The sequence below is a fragment of the Canis aureus genome, chromosome 10 (genome assembly GCF_053574225.1).
Source record: "Canis aureus isolate CA01 chromosome 10, VMU_Caureus_v.1.0, whole genome shotgun sequence".
NCBI lineage: Eukaryota > Metazoa > Chordata > Mammalia > Carnivora > Canidae > Canis > Canis aureus.
In genome coordinates, this window is record NC_135620.1 from 36014273 (window position 1) to 36036787 (window position 22515).

Sequence of the window (22515 nt, forward strand, 5' to 3'; positions counted from 1 at the left end):
GAAAACCTTGAGATTTCTAGTTCTTTCCCCAGCTTCCAGACAGGACTCTATTAGAAAGTACCACTTTTGAAAAATACCTGCTTTGGCCTCTGTGTCAAATTATGTGATCAATGGTGCTTAAGCAAAATGATAAGGATCTTAGCTGGCACATATGCACTATTTTAAGAGCTTTACCTGTGCTAATTCCATAAAATCTCACAGCAAACCTGTGACTTAAGTTCTGTTATCATCCCCACTTTCCAGCTGAGGAAGCAGAAACTCAGAAAGGTTAAGTAACTTGCCCGAGATCACACAGCATGGGAACCAGGATTTGAATACAAGTATCATAGGTTGAGAGCCTCTCACAGTGGAAGCCTCTGAAGACAGGAGGGTGAGAACCCCTCCCCCCAAAACCTCCCCAAACTGCATCCTGGGGAAAACAATAATGACATACGCCTAAAATAAGCATAAAGCCCTGTCGTATCTTTTAGTTTGACTGGTGATCAAATTCCTGTCTAGTCTCCCGAGGCGGTTCCTGAGAAGCAGCAATGCCAACCACCCAGAATGGGCTGTGCTTCTTCCAGGAGGCTGGTCAGCCACTGTACCTCACCATCTTAGGGCCTAACTTGAGGCAAGGACCAGAGGCCACCATGCCTCGGGGCCACTGCTCTCACACCCCTGCCCTCTGGATCTCACGACTCCCTGAGGTCCAGGAACACAGAAGAGAAAGCCACCAAGAAGGGGAAAACTTCGAACTTTAGGTCCCTCCAACCCAAACTGCGCGCCCCTAGTAGGACAGCTTCCCTGTAGGGCCTAGAAATTCCACGTAGACGCTTTCAAACACCCGAACATTCCTCCCGGAGTTCAGAAGAACCAGAAAGGTGTTGTTTGGGGAACACAAGGCAAGGGAGAGCGGTGCTGAGGTCCTCGGTGCGTGCCCCCGAGATCATGGGCACAGCTCGGGGTACCAGGGAGCTCGGCGTCCACCTGTGGCACGTGAATCATTCCTGAAGCCACCTGCACCCCTCACGTCCTCCAGACACGTCGGCGGGGCCTAGGCCGGCGGCCCGGGAGGAGCTCCGAGGTTAGACTTCTCCGCGCCTTGCTTTCTCGCGGCCGCCGGCAGCCCTAACTCCCGGGCCACTCCCCCCAAGGGTGCCACGCAAACTTCGGAGACGTGGAAAATGTGGGAACCAAAGTCTCTGCAAAGCCCCGAGCCTCCGCAAAGCGCTCTTGGCCGCCGCGGGCTGCCCAGGCCGCGCTCCCGCCTCTCCGCTCTTCCCCCAGCACTTTCACACTTTTTTTTCTGGAGTCAACCCAAGCTCGGCAGAATTTCCAGATCCGGGGAAGTGCAGCATGCGAGCAGCCCATTTCCTGACAATGCCGCAAAGCTTCGGGGAACACATTTTGTTATTTCCACGTTTATGAGTCGAGCCGGGCCCGGAGCCTGACTCCTGACCGCGTGACCCCACCTGGGAGCCCCGCAGGGCGGGGGCGGGGCGGGGCGGGGCGGTCAGGGCCGGAGCATGCGCAGAGAGGTTAGCGCAGAGAGGTTAGCGCAGAGAGGCGGTCCCAGGGCTGCCCCGACGGCCGCGCGGGCGTCCCGGGGCGGGGGGCGGGGCCCCAACGGGGCCCCAACGGGGCCTGAGGCGTGAAGGTGGTTTTCTGAGCCCTATTCGGGTCGCGTCCCGCGATAACGTTCTGGCACTGGTGCAAAGAAAGCAAAGTTTTGAGAAACGTGGTTCTAACTGAATGGCACGTTCTCTAAATGAACTCTTTCTTTCTTCAAGCAACCTGGAAAACGAGGCAAAGAAACGCCCCGGTATTCCAACGCTAATAAAACGGCTCGGCACTCACATCCCCATCGTGCCCGGCACCGAGAACGGCGCAAATGCAAATGTAATCAGGGAGCAAATTATTTCTGAACAAACGCAAGGCGTCAGACGTTGTGTTAGCTACCAGCCATGCAAGGACAGATAAGACATGGCTCCAGCCCTCTGAGGAATTTTTAATCTGGTTTTAGAGAAATCAGAGAAGGAGGAAAGTTGGCCGTGTTGACGGATGGTATTTAAGAATCGGGAGTTCTTTGATCTACTCTTTTTTTTTTTTTTTTTTTTTTTTTCTGGTTTCTGGAGAAATATTGTTGACTGGTTGAAGTGGCTTGTCAAGGAGAGAAAATGTCTTTCTGTTGACAAGATAATTAAGAAGGAAGGAGCCCCCTCCAGTTCTAAACTGTAACAAAAAAACCTTTGAACAGAAGGGGACAAATGTTAAAAGGTGAGTCAAAAGCAAAACTGGAACTGGCAAGGGTACTAGTTCCTGTTGAACTTGGCTGTGACTGTATGGCGGGTGTTGTCAGTATGGCTGATGCTGCCATATCCGTGGAGGGTGGTACTTATTATCTGTATGTGCGTGTGATGTCAAGTAGGGCTTTACCTATTGCCCTGAGATTGCTGAGCACCTGGGAGTAAAATTCCATACATTCTAGGAATTATGGGCCATTTACTTCCTCATGACTTACTGAGAAGCACCAGAGCAGAGCCAGCTCTACAGACAATACCTCTTTCTCCTTCTACTACAGTCCCTATGAAAAGAAAACTGAGAGGGGAGAGGAAGTGGCATCTGGGGGAGGGCAGCATTGATGAGCACAGATTAGTTCCTCCCTTTTCATTGCAAAAGGGTTGTACAGTGCTTCTTCCTCATGGGAGAAGGATCCCTTGCAGGAAGCTGTTAGGCAGTGCATTGTTGGGGGCAAAATCTGATATGATGTGGGAGGAAGAGAAGCTGGAATCACAGCTGGAAAGCTTCTGAAGGTCCTCTAAAGAGCTCAACCCACCAGAGCAGGAACATTTGGATATCTGCAACACAGAGAAATCATTGATGGGTGCCACAATCTACAGGTCTCACCAGAGAGATGTCTGCCTTCCCCTCCCACCTCCCCACTCTGACAATAGATGGGCAGGACAGAGAAGAGGGATAGGTAGGGTGATCTTATAATTTGTTATGCAAGCCAAGACAAATCTGAGAATTAAGTAAGTTGCTATTTACTACCCTAGAACAACAGGTACAAGCTGGAAATACTCCCAAAACTGAGATGTTTGATCACCATGATGGGAGCAAGGGGTATATAAAGAGCAACCTCGGTGTCCCTCCATCTCCTGCCATTCCTGCTACAACTTCATCCACTTCACTATAAGTGGGCTTCATCTGTTCTGGGGGGACAGGAGAGTAACAGTTTCGAAACAAGTTTGAGACTGAAGTTTACCAGTTTACAGACCTGAGCCTCAGGTATCAGAATGAGATTTTTGCTAATGATGAAAGTGGCTGAAACTAATAGGATCTGTCCAAGATGGTGCTCAGGACCTAACACCCATGGGGAAAGGGGATTTTCAACACAAAACCATTGGAAAACGGGAAAAAAAAAATCACTTTTAGGTTTATACCAAGAAGCTGGGACTTCAGTAAATCAGTTTCAAGTATATAGCAAAGCACAGAAAGTACTTATTGGCCAAAGAGGACAGTAAATCTAGTGTAAAGGTATATAAATGTACACAGATAAATACAAGGACACCATTTAATGAGAAGCAAACAGCAACATGTGCAAATGTATTCCTTGAAAAATGAACAAGGCATAAATACACAAAACACAGTATAAGTATCTAAGCCAGCACATGCCGTTCAAACTCTGGCCTTCTCTGTTTCTCACTGAGGATCTTCACGAGAAAGATTTAACACACTGAGTTTCCATTTCCACATCTGTAAAATGAAAATCATAAAATTGCCTCCAAGACTTGTGAAGTTATATAAAAGCATTTAGAAAGATGCTTGACAGCAAGGGCTAATTGTGGTGTATTCAACAGAGGCTAGTCTTTGGCTTCCTTTTTCCTACTTTTACCATAATAATACCCCAACGTTCTTTGGAGAGAAAATGGAATAATTACTTTAAGGTATCTAGCACAGCACCCAGCACAACAACTATAGATTCCCTTCCTACCCAGATTGCTGAGCTACCATGCAGCTGGACTCTTGACGGCATCAAACTATGTGCCATTTCACGTACTCCTACATGGTCTAAGACCTTTGAACAAAAATCACGAACATGTGTGCGGGCTTTGGAATGGAAGGAAGAGAAAGTTTCAGGCCCTCAGAAATTATTCCTCCTTAATGCTCACGTACTGCCATCAACCCAAAAAAGAAAACAGGTGAAAAGGATTCATTCTGAGGAAGAAAAAGAATCAGCTCTGTAGGACTCAAGGAAAAGGAAATTAATATATGCTTTCTTCTCCCAACAAAATCCCACACACAGGCAAAACTGGTTCAATTAGAATCAGTTTGAGTATATGAAGGGAAAGTAAGATCAAACAAAAAGGCAAAGGTACAACATTCACTAGAGAACTGTGTAGAGAAGAGATAAATCTTTCTTGGTATTGGAGATGAGTGTGGGGATGTCTGGATGAATGATACATGAATGAATCTGAACTCTTTTTGCTCTTGCGTTTACTTGGGCATCCTTTGTACGTTCCCCAGTAGAATATATTTGATATTGAGCAGTAGTCATTCATCTAGTCATCCAATAACATCTACTGAACAACTACAGTGTGCCAGACATTGTGCCAGACATTGTGCCAGACATTGTGCCAGTTATTACACAGACTTGGCACATTCCAATACAGATATGACTCTGTAGGGCAGAAGAGAGGAAATGGTTCTGTCAAGGTAGGACTCAAAGTAGAAGCAACTCCTAAAGGAAAGATCAATTAAAAGGCAACAGAGCTTAGACTCATTTCTAAACATTTTATCAGAAAATGGCACTGCCTGATTCACATGTTCATTTTTATTTTAAGGATATTATGAGTATTACCTAGTTAAAGTATAGTACTGTATAAAACATTTTGATGACCCAAACTAGGCAACATCATTTGCCTCTATATGCGTTTATGTATCTGTGGTAGGAGTGGGGAATAGTGATAGGTCATCATAAGATGCTTCAGAGAATCCCACCTGAGTCTTAAGTAATTCTTGTTCAGATGGAGAGATTGATAAAAGTAGAGAGGTCTTTTAGTCATCAAAACTGAACTTGAGGGCAGCCCAGGTGAGCCCAGCGGGTTAGCGCCGCCTTCAGCCCAGGGTGTGATCCTGGAGTCCTGGACCGAATCCCAAGTCCGGTTCCCTGCATGGAGCCTGCTTCTCCCTCTGCTTGTGTCTCTGCCTCTCTCTCTCTCTCTCTCTCTGTCTGTCTCTCATAAATAAATAAATAAAATCTTAAAAAAAACAACAACTGGGGATCCCTGGATGGCTCAGCGGTTTAGTGCCTGCCTTCGGCCCAGGGCATGGTCCTGGAGTCCCAGGATCGAGTCCCTCATCAGGCTCCCTGCATGGACCCTGCTTCTCCTTCTACCTGTGTCTCTGCTTCTCTGTGTGTGTCTTTCATGAATAAATAAATAAAATCTTTTAAAAAAAATGAACTGGAGATCGATGGAACAGGATAGAGAGCCCAGAAATAAACCCACACTTATATGGCCCATTCATCTGCGATAAAGGAGGCAAGAATATACAGTGAGGAAGAAACAGTCTCTTCAATAAATGGTGCTGGGAAAACTGGACAGCTCCATGCAAAAGAATTAAACTGGACCATAAAAATACACAATGTACACCACACACAAAAATAAACCCAAATGGATTAAAGACCAAAATGTGAGACATGAAATCATAAAAGTCCTAGAAGAGTGGCACCTGGATAGCTCAGTTGGTTAAACATCTGCCTTTAGCTCAGGTCATGATCCCAGGGGCCTGAGATAGAGCCCTCTGTTGGGTTCCCTGCTCAGTGGGGAATCTGCTTCTCCCTCTCCTTCTGCCTCTACCCACACTCATGCTCTCTCACTTTCAAATAAACAAATAAAATCTTTAAAAACAAAAAAAAAAAAAAACAGAAGAAAACAGGCAGTAATATCTTGGACATTGGCCTTAGCAACATATTTATGGATATGTCACCTGAGGCAAGGAAAACAAAAACAAAAATAAACTTTTGAGACCACATCAAAATAAAAAGCTTCTGCAAAGCAAGGGAAATCATCAACAAAACAAAAAGGCAACTTAATAAATGGGAGAAGATATTTGCAAATGATATATCCAACAAATGTTAATATCCAAAATATATAAAGAACTTCTACAACTCAATGCCAAAGAAACAAACAAACAAAAAAACCCAAATAATCCAATTTAAAAATTGGGCAAATACCCTGAATAGATGTATTTTTCAAAGAAAACATGCAGACGGCCAATAGACACATGAAAAGATGTTCAACATCACTAACCACCAGGGAAATGCACATCCAAAACACAATGCTATAACACCTCACATATATAAAAGTGGCTTGTATCAAAAAGAAATAACAAGTGTTTCTGAGGATGTGGAAAAGAAGAATTTTAGTGCACTGTTGGTAGAAATGTAAATTGCTACAACCACTGTGGAAAACAATATGGAGTTTCCTCAAAAAATTAAAAATGGAAATACTATAGTGATCCGTTTCTGGGTATTTACCCAAAGAAAATGAAAACATTAATTTGAAAAGATATATGAACCCCTGTATTCATTATTTATAATAGCCAAGATATGAAAGCAACCTAAGTATCCATCAATAAATGAAAGGATAGAAAAGATGTGGTTTATATATATGTATGTATGTATATGTTTGTATAGACAGCTAGACCAAGGTATTTGTCTTTCTTGGTCTGACTTATTTCACTCAGTGTAATATCCTCTAGGTCCGTCCATGCTGTTGTGAATAGCAAGATCTCACTCTTTTTATGGCTGAGTAATATTCCATTGTGTGGGGCAGCCCCGGTGGCACAGCGGTTTGGTGCTGCTTGCAGCCCGGGGTGTGATCCTGGAGACCCAGGATCAAGTCCCATGTCGGGCTCCCTGCGTGGAGCCTGCTTCTCCCTCTGCCTCTCTCTCTCTCTCTGTCTCTCTGTTTATGAATAAATAAAATCTTAAAAAAAAAATTCCATTGTGTGTGTATCACATATATATGTGTATATATGTATATATAGTGTATATATAGTAATAATATATGCATACCGTATATACACTATATATACTATACACATATTATCTGTGGTAAATATGTTATATGTTATCATGAATAGCAAGATCTCATTCTCTTTTATGTTGGAGTAATATTCCAGTTTGTCTGTGTCTGTGTGTACATACTACATATGTATGTGTATATATATATTTATATATGTATATATAGTGTATATATGTGGTATGTGGTTTAATTTAGATAATAATATACACATACCATATACACATATATACATATATATGTGTATGTGTAAGTATGTGTATATATATGTGGTGTGTGTGTGTGTGTGTGTGTGTGTACACAATGGAATATTACTTGGCCATGAGGGAGAATGAGATTTGACATTTGGGACAACATGGATGGGCCTAGAAGATATTACAGTAAGTGAAATAAGTCAGGCAAAGAAAGACAAATGCTACATGATTTCACTTATATGTGGAATCAAAAAAAAAAATGAGCAAACAAGAAACAGAAACAGACTCATAAATACAGAGAACAAACTAGCAGTTTCCAGAGGACAGTAGGATAAGGGACTGAGTAAAATAAACGAAGAGGACTAAGAGATACAAACTTCCAATTTTAGGATAAATAAGTCAGGAAAATGAAAAGTACAGCATAGGGGGTGCCTGGGTGGCTTAGCCCATTAAGCAGCTGCCTTTGACTCAGGTCATGATCTCATCAGGGTCCTGGGATAGAGCTGCATCACATTGGGCTCCTTGCTGAGTGGGAAGTCTCCTCCTCCCTCCCCCTCTGCTCCTACCCCCTACTGTGCACTCTCTGTCTCTCAAATAAATTTTAAAAATCTTTAAAAAAAGAGAGAGAAAAAAGCACAGCGTAGGAAATATAATCAATATTATTTAACAACTTTGTGTGGTGACAGGTGGCAACTATACTTATAGTGGTGAGCATTACGAAATGTATAGAAATGTTAAATCATTATGTTGGGCACCTGAAACTAATATAACATTGCATATTAAGTATACTTTAATCATAATTTTTTAAAAAGAGGAACTTGGGATTACTACTGGCATTTAGCAGGCCAGGGCCAAGAAGGTCAAAAGTCATGCAAATCACAGAACTGTCTCAAAGAAAGGAAGGTTGAGGGAGAAAAAGAAGACCTCTTAAATACTTATTTTAATACCAAGCATATACCAGATGCTACAGTTGGAACTCAATGTATATATTCTAATTGATTCTTTTTTTTTTTAATTTATTCTTTAAAACAAGCTATGGACTCTTCTATCAGATATAGCAACAACTCCCCCACCAACAGTCCTCAGAGTCTAAATCAAGGCCCATACCAGATTCTTTCCAATGGACTAGGCATGTGTCTCAAATTGGTGCCTAAAATTGACTGAGAAAGGACTTCACAGGCCATTTAGACTTTTTTTTAAGTATGTAAGGGGAATCAACTGCTTTCACCATCATTTCAAAATTTCATAAAACAAGAAACACTGAAACATCAAACGAACAACATAATCTCAGACTAAACGATGTCAGTATTGGATGTTTAGTGCTATGAAAAGCTCACCAGGTTATTCGTTTTTCTCGCTACAACCCAACACACTGACAAGCTCATCATGGTCCGTGTTCCATCTGTGGATCAGCATTCAGTCGGTGACCGCTGACCTAAACATCTTGGGCAATTTGATCTTGGCAAGACTACTTCTTAAAGAATGAGGTAAGAAGTCAAAGACTAATTCATAGTTCAGAGAATGCAGAAAGGTCCCAAACCAGTGACCCTGAGGGAGTGGGTGGGAATAACAAAAGGCAGAAAGCAAGTAGCCATCTTTGAAAAAAAGGATAGCTAGGGTTCCCTGGAGCTTTCGTCTACTTTTTAATAGGATTATTAGAATTAGAAACTTATCCTCTGGAAAATTCACGCCTTAGGAGTACTGTTTTCTTCTTTCTCCACTTTGTCAAAAGCTTAAAGGCTTTTCTCTGACTGGCCCTCTTTTGTGATTTCCATTGGGCTTTCCTTCTTTCTTTCCGCTCTTTTGTTCTTCTCTCCTCCCCTCCACATAATAGCAATGTTTTCTTGGTCATCTTGTAGTAGTCTCTGGCACACCAGTGGCTTCTTAGAACTAAGTGCAGGTTAGTGAAAACAGCCAGTCAAGGCTGCCTACCGGCAGCAGCAGTAGAATATACTAGCAGCAGGACATAGAGGCCGTGGGTTTCAGGGTAAGTGGGGGAATCCTGATTTTGAATCGCAGCCAGAGCACCTTGAGGTGGCCATTACCTTACCTCGTTGTGCCTCAGCTTCCTTATCTGCAAGATGTGTTTAGCATCTTCTGACTCACTGGGATGAAGATGAACTAACTGTATAGATCTTGCCTAGGTTGCTTTTAAGAAATACTTGTTTCTTCATCTCCCCTCTCCCTCCCTTTAGGATTTGTTGAGGGTACTCTGCTATTTGCCTATCTGGGAGGTCTTTCCAAGGTTTTAATTTTTTCATGTCCTGTCACTATATGCTCACTGGGACAGAAGATAGGCAGATAGGCTACAGTCTAGACAATCAACCAAGAATTACTGGTTTGCATAAATCATTTTTCAAGCACAGCTACCAACTTACAGCCTGCTTCTTCGTGCTTTTCAGATAGTTTCCCAGGTGAAAGAACCTCAGCTTTGCCTCAGCATCCTAAATAAACAATTTTTAAGGGCTCATCTAACCAGAAAAAAAGACCAAACTGAGGAGAATTCAATATGATTTTATCTGGATTGATATGATTTGGGACTTTTCTGTTTGTTGGGATTGGATGCTGCTTTTGTTTTTTGTGTTTTGGGTCTTTTGGTGAGTTTTTTGGTTTGTCTTTTGGGGGGGATATTGGATAAAAACCTATTTAAAAGAAGAACTCATTAATTCAGTGTAAAGGAACTAATTCTTTTCTTTCTGCTTGTATTTTTTCCTAATGAGGAACAGTGTATCGATACCCACCTTGGCAGCAAGCCAGACTGTTTGGGTTTAAATGACAGCTCTGCTACTGACTATGTGACTGTTAAAACTATTCGATTACCCTGTGCCTCGATTTTCTCACCTGTATAATAGGATAATAATATTCACCTAGGAAGTCATTGTCAGGAATCAAAATTCAATATGAGGGAAGTATTTATTTTTTTTAAAGATTTTATTTATTTATTCATGAGAAACACAGGGAGAGAAAGAGGCAGAGGCACAGCAGAGGGAGAAGCAGGCTCCATGCAGGGAGCCCATCGTGGGACTCAATCCCGGGTCTCCAGGATCACACCCGGGGCTGCAGGCGGCGCTAAACCGCTGCGCCACCAGAGCTGCCCCCTGAGGGAAGTATTTAGGACATTGTTAGGCACCTGGTATGCACTCAGAGATTATGACTATTATTAGGTAGTAGCTTTTCAGCAATTGGTGAGCATCTACCAAGTATTAGGCACAGCCTTTGAGACTATGTAAGATTAAAAAGTTTGATTGCCCATCTCTGCTTTCAGAGATATTATATTTAGGGAATAAGGGAACTGTTGGAGACTGTTTCTTAGCTTACAAAGCACTTCCCACAGTCAAGTGGTACAATTATTATTATCCTCATTATTTTGCACATGAATAATGGCAGGCTTACCATTAAGTGTCTTGTCCAATGTTACTTAACTAGAAAACATCAAACCAACTTTCTTTCTAGGATCTGGAACTCCAAAAATTCATGCTGTTTCACTGCCAACACATGTGGCTCACAAAATGTCTCAGAAAATATCTCACTTTCCTTTACCTTTTTAAGAATTTAGTTGGTGCCCAATAATCCAAGCAAAGCCATAACTGTTATGCAGAGAGGATTTTTATCCCTAGTTGTCTGGGGCCCAGTAGCCCAGGACATTCTTCCATTTCAGGGAGGAGTCCCTGGCAACGGAGACATTGCCTTGTCTGGAACCACTGTGAAAAGCCCTCCTTGCCCACATGAGTCTGAAACTGCAATCAGCTCTCTAAAGGAGCATTAAAAGCTTTGGATCGATATTGAGATTGAATAATTGAGCTTTTAAATGGTTCCTGTCTATGGGAACAAATGTATTTATTGATGATAGCAGAAGAAAACACCATGACAAAAGAGGCAAGAAACATGTGCTATTTCTTTTAGTATCTCCGACTAATGCCTTCACCATCATAACAACCCTAGTGACTAGCACAGTGCCTGGTACATAGTAGGTGCTCAATAAATATTTGTTGGATGAATGACTGACTCTGCCCTATACAAACTATGGAAAATGTCCTGAAAGTCAGTTTTTGATGTTTATTAAAATGAGAAACATGGTCAGCTTCCAAGAATACTTTGTAGCATTGGGGTGCCTGGTTGGTGCAGTCAGTTGAGTGGACAACTTTTGGTTCCAGCTCAGGTCATGATCTAAGGGTCCTGGGACTGAGCTCTGTGTTTGGCTCCATGCTCAGGGCAGAGTCTGCTTGGAACTCTTTCTCCCTCTAACTCTGCTGCTCTCCACTGCTCATGCTCTCTCTCTCTCAAATAAAATAAATAAAATCTTTTTAAAAATACTTTATAGAATTGCAATGGTTAATGCTAATCTTCTTTCCTTTTTTTTTAAACTGTGAAGAAGGAAGTAGCATGGCACAACTTAAAGCACTGGAGGAAGTATTGGCAAGCCTGGGTTTCAATCCAAACCTTATGACTGGGTTGTTTTGTGACATGGAATGCATTAACACATCCTCTTCAGATCTTGGTTTTCTATTTTGTCAAGTGCAAGGACTGGACTAGGTTAGTTCAGCTCTCACTGTGTGTGCATTTAAGTATAACTCTTATATTTACATGTCCTGAAAATTAAGATGAAAAAAATGTCTGATGAAGGTGAGATAGGCAAATATTGCCCTATGCACCTCTGCCCCTCATAGGTGACCTCTCTCTGGAGCTTGCTCTATCCTGACTGAGGCCTTTGCCCATTAAAATCTGCCCTCAAAAAAGGTGTTCATTTTGGGGCACCTGGGTGGCTCAGTCGGTTAAGCATTCAACTCTTAATTTTGGCTCAGGTCATGATCTCAGGGTTGCGGGATTGAGCCCCTCAATGATGATCAGCACAGAGTCTGCTTGTGCTTTTCCTTCTGCTCTTCCCCTGCTTGCTCCCTCTCTCTGTCTCTCTCAAATAAAAAATAATAAAATCTTTTTTAAAAGTTTTAGTTTTATATTAGTTATCAATTGTAGCATAACAAATTACCCCAAAAATTAATGGCTCAAAACAACAAATACTTAGAGTCTCATAATTTCTGTAGATCTAGAATCTGGGCATCAGCTTAGCTGAGTGCCTCTGGCTCAGGGTGTCTCATGAGATTGCAGTCAAGCTCTTGGCTACGGCCACAGTCACATCAAACTCAATGGAGACTGAAGAATCTGCTTCCAAACTCACTCATTTGGCTGTTTCCAGGCTTCACTTCTTGCTCTGTGGACCTCTGCCTAGGCTGAGTGTCCTCATGACATAGCAGCTGGTGGTTCAAAAAGGGAGAGCCAGAGACTATCCAAGACAGAAGCCATGGTCATTTGATAACCTTGAAAATGACATACCATCACTTCTGCCACATTCTAAGTGTTAGAATCAAGTCAACAAGTGCAGCTCACATTCTAGGGCTGGGGATTACACAAAAGTGTAAATACCAGGAGGCAAAACCATTGGTGGCCATCTTAGAGACTGCCTAGCATAGCTATCATTTACACAGTAGTGTAAAATTTAGATGTTTGTGTTAATCAGGGCATCATAATCTGTTCAGGCTGCTATAACAAAATACCACACGCTAGGTAACTTATAAACAGCAGAGATTTATTTCTCAAGGTTCTGAAGGCTAGAAGTTCAAGGTCAGGGTGCCAGCATTGTTAGGCAAGAGCCCCTCGGTTGCAGACTTTCCATTGCATCCTCACATAGTAGAAGGGCAAGGGAGCTCTCTCAGGCCTCTTTAATAAGGGTATTATTCTCATTCATCAACGGCTTCCAAATGGCCCCACCTCCTACTACTAATACCCTGATATTAGGATTTCAATATATGAATTTAGGGGGAACACAAATATTCAGACCATAGCACAGGCAATACTTATTTTAATTGTGGGATACCAGCCTCTGTCCACTCTACAAGGAATTTAAGCATATTTTTTGAATGCAGGGCACAAGTTAGGGAATAATGTGGAAATGGGGACAGAGAGATATGGTTCCCATTAAAAGTGAAACCATAGCCGTATTTATGAGTCCTACCATATGCTAATCACCATGATGGGCACCAAGCAGATATGATTATATAAAATTTAGTCACCTTCCTAAGGTACAATGTATTTGCTCTTGGCTTCCTCCTCCACACCTCCACAACCCCACAGAGAGAATTAACTGACAAAAATTTCTCATCCTATTTGAAGACTAGAAGCAGAATATTATAATGAATGGAACACAGATCTCATGCACCATCTCAGTCATGAGTACATTTAAACTCTATAAGATTCTTCATCTGAATAAAAACAATGATACAGTGGTATCATGTCATGAATAAATAAATAAAATCTTTTTTAAAAAAATAAATAAAGCACCAGGATTGTCTGTCCAGCTCAGTCAGTGGAGCATGCCACTTTTGATCTCGGGGTTGTGAGTTTGACTCCCTCACCCCTATTCAGTATAGACATTACTTAAAAATAAAATCTTTTTTTAATTTTATTTTTTTAAAGATTTTATTTATTTCATGAGAGACACAGAGAGAGAGGCAGAGACACAAGCAGAGGGAGAAGCAGGCTCCATGCAGGGAACCCAACACGAGACTCAATCCTGGGACTCCAGGATCACGCCCTGGGCCATAGGCAGATGCTAAACTGCTAAGCCACCCAGGGATCCCCCCAAATAAAATCTTTTTAAATAATTAAGGCACCACTCACATTCAAGAATATATTATAATTATACAATTTTTTTTGGTCACAGTGAGAAAAGCAACTCTTGACAGCTCCCCATTTTTCAACAGATGTGTGCCAACTTAGTCCTTGGACATCTACAGAAACATGTCATTCTTACTGAAATGTGTGAGACCATCAACAGGGCTCCACTAGTCAGGATCGCCTAACTTGTACTGTGGTAACAACCCCCAAATCAGTATGGTTTAAAACCAGAAAGCATTATTCTCCTCTCACACTCTATGTTCCTCCCGGGCTGACTGATGTTCTGCTCTGCGTCATATCAGTTGGATGGGTCTTGGACTAATGAAGCAGCTATAGATCTGTGCAGCAGAGAGAGGGAAGAACAGAAACACACTGGTTCTTCAGTGGCCCAAAGTGACACATACCATTTCCCCTTTCACTGTATTGTCCAAGATGAGTCCTGTGATGGTCAAGACTGGCTTCAGAAACTAGAGAACTGATTGATCTTCCCCTGTGCCCAGGAAGGGAGGTTCATTGTGAGCATCAGGAAGGAGCATTGTCTTCCACACTGCCTTCTGAGAAAATAGAGAGCTGGTCTTTTCAAGCTGCAAGAGACAATTAACCTGTGACAGAGTTCTAATTTGTAAGCAAAGCCTCTTATTTATGAATCATCTAAGATTACTTTTTCTGCAAAATGAGTGATTATACCAAACTATTTTTTATTTACAAAAACACAGGCTTTATTAGGCAATCTTACCATCAACACTTCCTGTAATAAGTCTCCATCTCCTGTTTTCACAGAGACGTGGTACTATGTGCGCATGTGTGCATGCCTGTGTATTTTCCTGGGATGCTGGGAAATGGAAAGACGTGACTGGCTTAATGTCAAGTCTAGTCAATGCTTATAAGTTTCTGTTTGCAAGGTTAATGACGTAGCACCTTCTAATTTAGCAGCACTGGAACTTGTTATAAGTGTTAGTTCAGTCACATCTAGTTCATATCGGCCTTCAAATCACAAACTACTCACACTCCCTCCCCAAGCTTCCTCCCTTTTGGATTTTTACCACCATGCTCATCTACGTGAACACCAAGCGGAGCCTCCATTAGTTCTGGCTTCTAGGCCCAGTTCCGCTATTCACTGACTGCACTGCTTTGGGAGAGCTCTTCTACCTCTCCAGGGCTGGTCTCTAAAATGAAGGAGCTGGCTGGCCGAATTCCTCCCAGCTACAACTGCTTCTGGTTCTAAGTCAGTGGTGCAGCCAGAGAGAGAGCCTCTGTACGTTTCCTCCTTTCCACGAGTTGATCAGCAACCAGAGGAGCTCTCTCAGTAAAGGCAGGGCCTCCTAACATACAACAGAATGCCTTTGAAGATGACTCATGTTTCAGCACCTCTCAATCTATTATTTCCTGGGCTCCCTTCTTGTCAGCTTTGTGGTCCAGAACCTCGACAGTCAAGTATAATTTACAGGCATGGTACTTTTAATACCTTGCTCCCGACTCCAAAAAGAAAATACACAGAAGTTGAAAACTATTCTTCCGATTATACCAGCAGCACAGTCTTAAAAGAGGTTTTGCTGTAGTGGTGATATTGCTGATCTTAAACACAGGTTAGGAAAGTCATTATTATGACTTTTAATGGTTTGTTCTTCTAAATACTTTTTCCAGCCACATGTGGCATATTGATGGATTCAAACATTTTGGAGCATTTTTCTACAAGAATACAGTCTTATTCATAGGGTTTTGTTGATGTGAGTTCATGGGAGAAATTATTTTTATAGAAGAAAATGTTTTTGGGGTGCTCAGTGATAAATAGCTTTCAAAAAATGGCTTCAGGGACAAGTTCATGTTTTGTTTGGAAATGTCCTTAATACTTTGAAAATGGTTGCTCTCAGATGCAGTCTTGCCTGAATTAAGTCTAAATATTTTGGAATCGTGTCCATTTTGATCAGAGCCCTAGTAGACCAAATATTCTTTTTTTAAAAAAGATTTTATTTATTTATTCATGACAGACACACAGAGAGAGAGAAGAGAGACAGACACAGGCAGAAGGAGAAGCAGGCTCCATGCAGGGATTCCGACATGGGACTCGATCCCGGGTGTCCAGGATCATACCCTGGGCCAAAGGCAGCGCTAAACTGTTGGGCCACTGGGGCTGCCCTAGACCAAATATTCTTGAACAAGTTACATTGACTCTAGGAGCCTCAGTTTCTTTGTCAACAAAACAGAAAGAATACCTACCTAACAAATGTTTGCAAATAGTAAAGAAATGAGCATAAGTAAAGCCCAGAGTATAGAGATCACACATGACAGATGACCAACATCTTCATTCACACAAAACTGTCAGAATAAGATGTGTAGCATGAGGTGAGGTTTGCGATGTTGCACCTGCAACCTATCCCAAGCATGAATCACAAAATTAAGTCAGACATTTAGAGAGCAGGAAAGAAAAAAATGTCCTTTGATTTAGGCAACTAATATCTTATGAGTTAAGACAATTGTGATTTTGTCACAATTTAACTAGAGGGTTTGAGCTCCCTATTGATCACTGTGTGAGTAATATTCATTTCTGTTTTACTTTTATTCTCTGACTTATTGGTTCCATAGTGTACACATTGCTATAGCATATGGCTAGACTGGAGACAGAAGGGATGTGAGGCATCTATATTTTCAATGTTCCTCAACCTTAGGCTGGCCAGCACGAAAAAGAATGCACACATACCTCTTTTTATACATTTTATAAAAAGCTTGAGCAGTTTATTCTCAAGGAGCAAACATTTCACAACATCATTCAAATGATAACTCTGAGAAATGTCCTTCCAATATATCTGAATTAGACCATACATCACAGTGAACTTTCAGTGTTTTTAAACAGAAATCCCAAGACATTGAAAAGTCTTCACACTAGTGACGTTCTGTCTATATTTCAATTTAGGATCCAAAAGATATTCTTTCCTAATCTCCATTGGTCAATTTTGAAATTCATTTTTATTTTTGTACCACACCTTCAGTTCTTTCCTTACATACGTTTTTAACTTTTCCCACCATTTTCTGGGGCAAGGAACTGAACCTACCTCTCCTGATTTTTTGTCTATTGAAAAAGCTCAACTCAGAGCTTAATTTCCAGCTCTCTCTTCATTCTCATCCTAAAATTTCTTACTTCAATACAGTCATCCCTCCTGCTTGCATTCTTTTTGTTTCTCTTCCCAAATTCAGTTTTGTTATCTCAGGCTCCAGCCACAGAATCTTTGTGCCAGAAGAGATCTCACCTATTTTATAGCTTTCTCTCTAGGCACGGGGAAACCAACGCCCTGAGAAATGACATGAACTGTACTTTCTAGTTCCCCATCTTTTGTAGTAGGAACCAAGCTTGACCCCTTTTCTTTTTGGCAACATGGAAAAAGTCGGGGAAAAAATCACTTGCTTTAACTAGAGCAGTTAATTTGGGGGTCTTTAAATTATTTCCTCAGGCATGAAATTTGGGTGTTTGAGTTGGTGGGCAGTATTGGGGGGGGATCAGGGAAAATTAGATATTATGGGATATAAATTCATTTGCAAGTTAAAGATCTACAGTTTGTATCTAATGTCATCACTGAATCCATCTAACAGGAAGGGGAGATATCAGACAGGCTTCTTTCCTTCTCTCCAAGTGCCACCTTCCAGCTGTGGTCTTGTGGTAACGTGGCTGGTACAATTAGAAACCAAAATTAGAAACCAAGCAACCACAAGAGGAAAAGCCTCTGAAACAACTCTAGGCCTTGACCCAGAATTTCTAGCCAAGGACACTGCAGGAGACTGTGCTTTGCTGCACATATGGTCTCCAGCCTGCAGCTGACTCTCTGAACAGTGGGCAATCTCCACATACCTCACATGCATACCTGGAAACCTTCATGCTCATTTAACTGAGACTTTTCAACAAATCTCAGAGAAAAAGAAAACTAGATAACCAGTTACTTAACTAAGGGCCATAACTCAACTCATCTTTGGGTGTCATCAACAATTCTACCACTCGATACTCTGTAAGAGAAATACTCGAGTGTTTTTCATCAGAACCACTGATACGAGCTTCCCTGACATTGAGCTATGGCCTTTATTGTTATTTTAAAGAAAAATTATTGTCAAACATATGAATTTTGAGACATCTGTTTTTGTTCTGAATTCCTTTTTCTCAACCAAGTTTCACCAGTGAGAAGTCCTGTCAAAGACCCAGGAATTTGAAAATATTCACAAACTCGTACCCCAAAAATAAACGAGTTGTCAAAGTCACAGATTTGGGGGTGGAAAAGAGGAAATTGCCAACCAGTCCCACTAGTGATCTGGCCTTAGGATAGTCAAAGGTGAAAAAGGATCCAGGTGTCCTTTCTTTTTCTCTTTTTCTCTTTCTGCCCAGGTGTGCAGTGACAGAAGGATAAATTCTAAGAATCTCTACCGGTTTAAAATTATTTCATTATGACTCTAGGTTGTCTGAGATATACACCATTATCATCTACCAGGGAGTCACAGTGATCAGAGGAACATTTCAGAACCCCGGAGTTCTGAACTCCAGCCTCTCACCCACCAATGACACTCAGCTGAGTCAATAATACTTGCTTTCTAAAATAATATGGGAATGTGATATTACTCCTTTATTCACACAGCTTTTTGAGCTGCTCTGTTTATGTGAATTAAAAAAACAACAACAACATTGTGTTGGTGAATTATGTTACATTAGTGAAATTTCAGGAAGGAAAGCATTCAGGGCTCCGATTTTATAGCCATGTCACACCCAGGCTATTCTTGTTAGCGTCTGATTTATCAACAATCTGCTAGAGAGATGATATTTTTCTTCTGTATTTTTAGGAGAACTGGGGGGGAAACTAAAACAGTTATTACATGGCCAGAGACTGATTTATATTTTTATTATATTGCTTCCCATTGTGGTCAAATAATCTTGAGTAAAAAGAGGGGGGGAGATGGGTAATGGTAATGGTACAACCTCGCTATAAAATGTAGAGCCTTTTCTTTACACAGTTTCTCAATATGAAGTTCCACGGGGCATTTAATATTGTGACTGGACTTTCAAGTCAGCTGAAATCACAATTGCCATGCTATTACAAAAGGTACATCGTGTGAGTTGCAAACCACAACATAATGACAGAACAGAGGGCCACGGATACCTGGGGGGACAGAGACCTATGAAATCCTTGTGTTTTTTTCATTAGGGCTAACAAGCAAAATAAGCACCACCCCTGGCGCCCATGGTTTTGACTCAAACACTGGTAACATGTGGGTTCGAAGGATACCACTGAAATCCAGCTCGGGCCTGTTGTTAATCATGTGTCTCTGCTGGTGTTTTGGAAGCATAGAGCTCCATGACCAGGGACAAGCTTAACTAAACCTACACTGTGGTTTGGAAGAACATGCCTTCCAGGATCCTAATGAACTTATAGAAGCCAGGGCTGGGTTGAGAGTGTCATTCGGTATCCTTGTAAGGATAGGAGGCAAAGGCTATTTTAAGAACAATATGGTTTTGGGGGATCTCTGTGAAGTTTATGAGTAGTCGGAGAAGAGAACATAAAACTGGCTCTCCACATGTAATTAAAATACAGGGTAACTAAATTCATGTGTAAGTAATAGGAGAGCAGAGTGGAGCCAGGGGATCATAATAAGCATCCTGGTTGAAGTGAAAAGCAATTTGTGGTAGGGCTTTCAAATTCCTCCGTTAGTGGACAGATTTGGAAGGCTCACCGATAGTCTTCCTGGCTGGCTAGGTTTACTTTCATAGCCCTTTCATTAAAAAAAAAAAAAAAAAAAAAGTCTCTAAAAATAGCAGTTGGATTTGGGTTTGTTTTTTGTTTTTTGTTGTTGTTGTTGTTGTTGTTTTTCTGCAGGAGAAATCACAGCTTTACGAATGAGTCAGGTTTTTGGGAGCATACAGCAGAGTTCGCCAGTCATCAGCATTGCTCCCCTCTGTCCACGGTGGGGCAGGGAAGTTACCAGGCCTTCAACTGCACCAACTCCCACGTGTCCACCGGGCCTAGCAAGTTCCACAGCCTATTCTAAATTCAGATGTATGAAATGAAGACAATGGAGTGGGGAGGGGACTTTACAAAAAGAAAAGAAGAAAAGAAAAGAAAAAAAGAAAAGAAAAGAAAAGAAAAGAAAAGAAAAGAAAAGAAAAGAAAAGAAAAGAAAAAGAAAAGAAAAAAAGATGTCACTCATACTCCTAAAGTTTGCAGTCGTGTGGACCAAACATCCATAAGATGAATTGAATTATTCCCTTTGTCCTGGGGCAGTGTGGTGTCAGGAACCACCCACTCCTTCCATCCAGACATTAGCAGTTGGGCTGGCACCATCGTGAGCAGTGTGATGTGCTACTGCCAAGTGGTAGGATGCCTACATGGGCAAGACTTGCTCCACACAGAGGTGTTTGCCCATTGTTTCTAAAAAGTCCTCTTAAAACAGACCCCAAAAAGCCACAGACCAAATTTATAAAGCACCAGGGCTTGGGTGTGGAGGGGTGGTGGACAGTAGGATGCGAACAGATTATGAAAGAACCGAAGATCCTCCACATGGTTTTATACTCTAAATGATCTGTAAAAAAGAATAATCATGCAAAAAAATCCAAGTCAGGGGCCGTGGCCTCCAGAATATCAATGTCTAAACCATACATGCATATTTGAAGAGAACAATCTCCCTTCTTCTCAAATGAACCATTAGCTAAGACCATAAACTGTACCAAATAGCAAAACGTAAGAGTGCAAAGGGTCTTAGGCTTTATCCTGACTTAACCGCATCATTTCCCCTCCTGGGGAAAAACATCTAAAGACACAGAGCAGACAACTTTCAAAACTACAGACCAATCCTCTGTGCTGGAAGTAAGAGTATCATGATTAAAAGAAGAGCGGGAGTTCTGGATCAGAAAGATCTGGTGTCAGACTCCAGATCTGTCACTTCCTGTCACCTAACCTCTTACAGTCTCCATCCCTGTACCTGTTGGGTCAGGATAACAAGATCGAAGTCAGCAAGGGCTGCTCAGCCATAAATGTGGTACCAGCCCCTGTCAAACAGCATTAATAGTAACTAATGTGTTTGAATTGGGTAAAATGAGAGGATTCAAGGGAAAAAAATAATAACTTTTAGTGGATTGGCAGAAAACGAAAAAAAATCAAATATGCTGCTGTTGAAATTTCCCCCCAGAGCCCTGGGGTTTCTCAAGCCTGGTCTTCCAAGACCACAGGGGCAAAGAGAAGCCGGGAGGGCGGGCTTCCAGGACCTCCCACCCCACACCTACTCCCTCCAGGGCCAGAGAGACTTTGCAGCTTTCCCTTTTACATACTGGGCTTCTGGCTTACACCCCCCTGGAGAAGATACAGAGCTAGAAGCACATCATCCTCCCCCGCTCTGCGCCCATTGTTTCTGGAGGGCACAGCACACACATGGCTGTGTGGGCAGCCTCAGACAAGCCAAGTGCCACTGTGGCATCTCACTCTACGATGAAAGGTTTGGCCCAACCACCCCTAGCTTCCCTCTCGAGTCTAACAGCCTCACCTCTTCCCCGATTGCAGAGCCCCCTGCATAATGGGAACAAGTGTTTCCCAATGGGAGAAGCTATTGTGTGCCCCCCAACAACCCCTCCCCCCCCCAGTTAATGGAAGACACTTAGGCACAGTTGCCCATCACTCAGTCCTCCAAGCCCTGTGAAGTTTCTCACGCAGCCTCTCCTTCCCCCGAGGGCTGTGAAGACAGGGAGGGAGGGAGGCAAGTGTCTCTCCTCGTTCTAACCCACGCAAGGGCCCCAATGCCATCCTGGCAAGGCCGGCAGAGGTGCGGCTCCCTCCGAGTGTGGGGGAGGCAAAGCGGCTTTGAGCCATCCTGGGGACAGTTGCCATGAAGCGCCAGCTGCCCGTGTTTGTTGAACTCAGACTTGAATAATATTGTGCACTTTATCTTTATAGCCTCTTTTATGCTAACAGGCCTAGGGGTAGCAAAAAAGGGCAATGTACTGTGGTCTGCTAAAAGCCTTGCCGTTTGATTGCTTCATAATTCCTCCATTCATCTAATTTGGAGTGCGCATTCGAGCAACAAACCTGTCTGTCACCCTTAACAAGCTCTTTGGGACAGAGTGGAACAATCTCCCATAATGTAAACAGCCTTCTCCTTCGGCAGAGAAAGAAAGCACACAACACGTTTTTAACACTCACAGATGTAATTGCTTTGGATTTTCCACTCGAGGTATTGGATTCCGCAATTCCCTGGACTCCTCATCAACGGGCATCTTTTAAAACATGCTTTCCCCTCTTTTTCTTCAGAGCCGTCTTGTGCATATTTTCTTAACACCTTCTCCAAACAAGCCACCACACCAGAGGAGGCAGGAGATGGGACCCTCTGTGAGATTTGGACTTTGCTTCTTGGAAAAGGAGCCACTGTACTAAGGAGTAAGACTAGTGTGGTTTTGACCTTGGCTCTTCCACTGGGAGGTTATGTGACCTTGGCGAGTTAATCATCCTCTTCCATCTAAGTTTTGTCATTTGTAAAGTGGGGTCCCAATATGAACCGCTAGACATTGTGGAGATTGAAAAACATATGTCTGCTCACCCATCCACCTACCACCACTCCTCTTTCTA

The 22515-nt window shown here is 42.3% G+C and overlaps 2 long non-coding RNA genes across 11 annotated transcripts in view; one reads left to right on the forward strand and one right to left on the reverse strand.

Annotated features, from left to right (window-relative positions):
- Positions 1-22515, reverse strand: part of LOC144322215 (uncharacterized) — a 178786-nt gene that overhangs the window by 116212 nt on the left and 40059 nt on the right. For 8 of the 10 annotated variants that reach the window (XR_013387795.1, XR_013387798.1, XR_013387791.1 and 5 more), the window contains exon 3: positions 14338-14517. This is a non-coding gene — a long non-coding RNA (uncharacterized LOC144322215). Of the gene's footprint in view, positions 1-1967; positions 2838-14337; positions 14518-22515 lie in introns of those variants that run through there. The other 2 variants (XR_013387788.1, XR_013387793.1) reach the window with 1 other exon arrangement.
- On the forward strand, positions 1543-21528 carry LOC144322216 (uncharacterized). Its single transcript, XR_013387799.1, has 3 exons — positions 1543-2256; positions 8642-8748; positions 19780-21528. It is a non-coding gene; the product is annotated as an uncharacterized LOC144322216 (long non-coding RNA).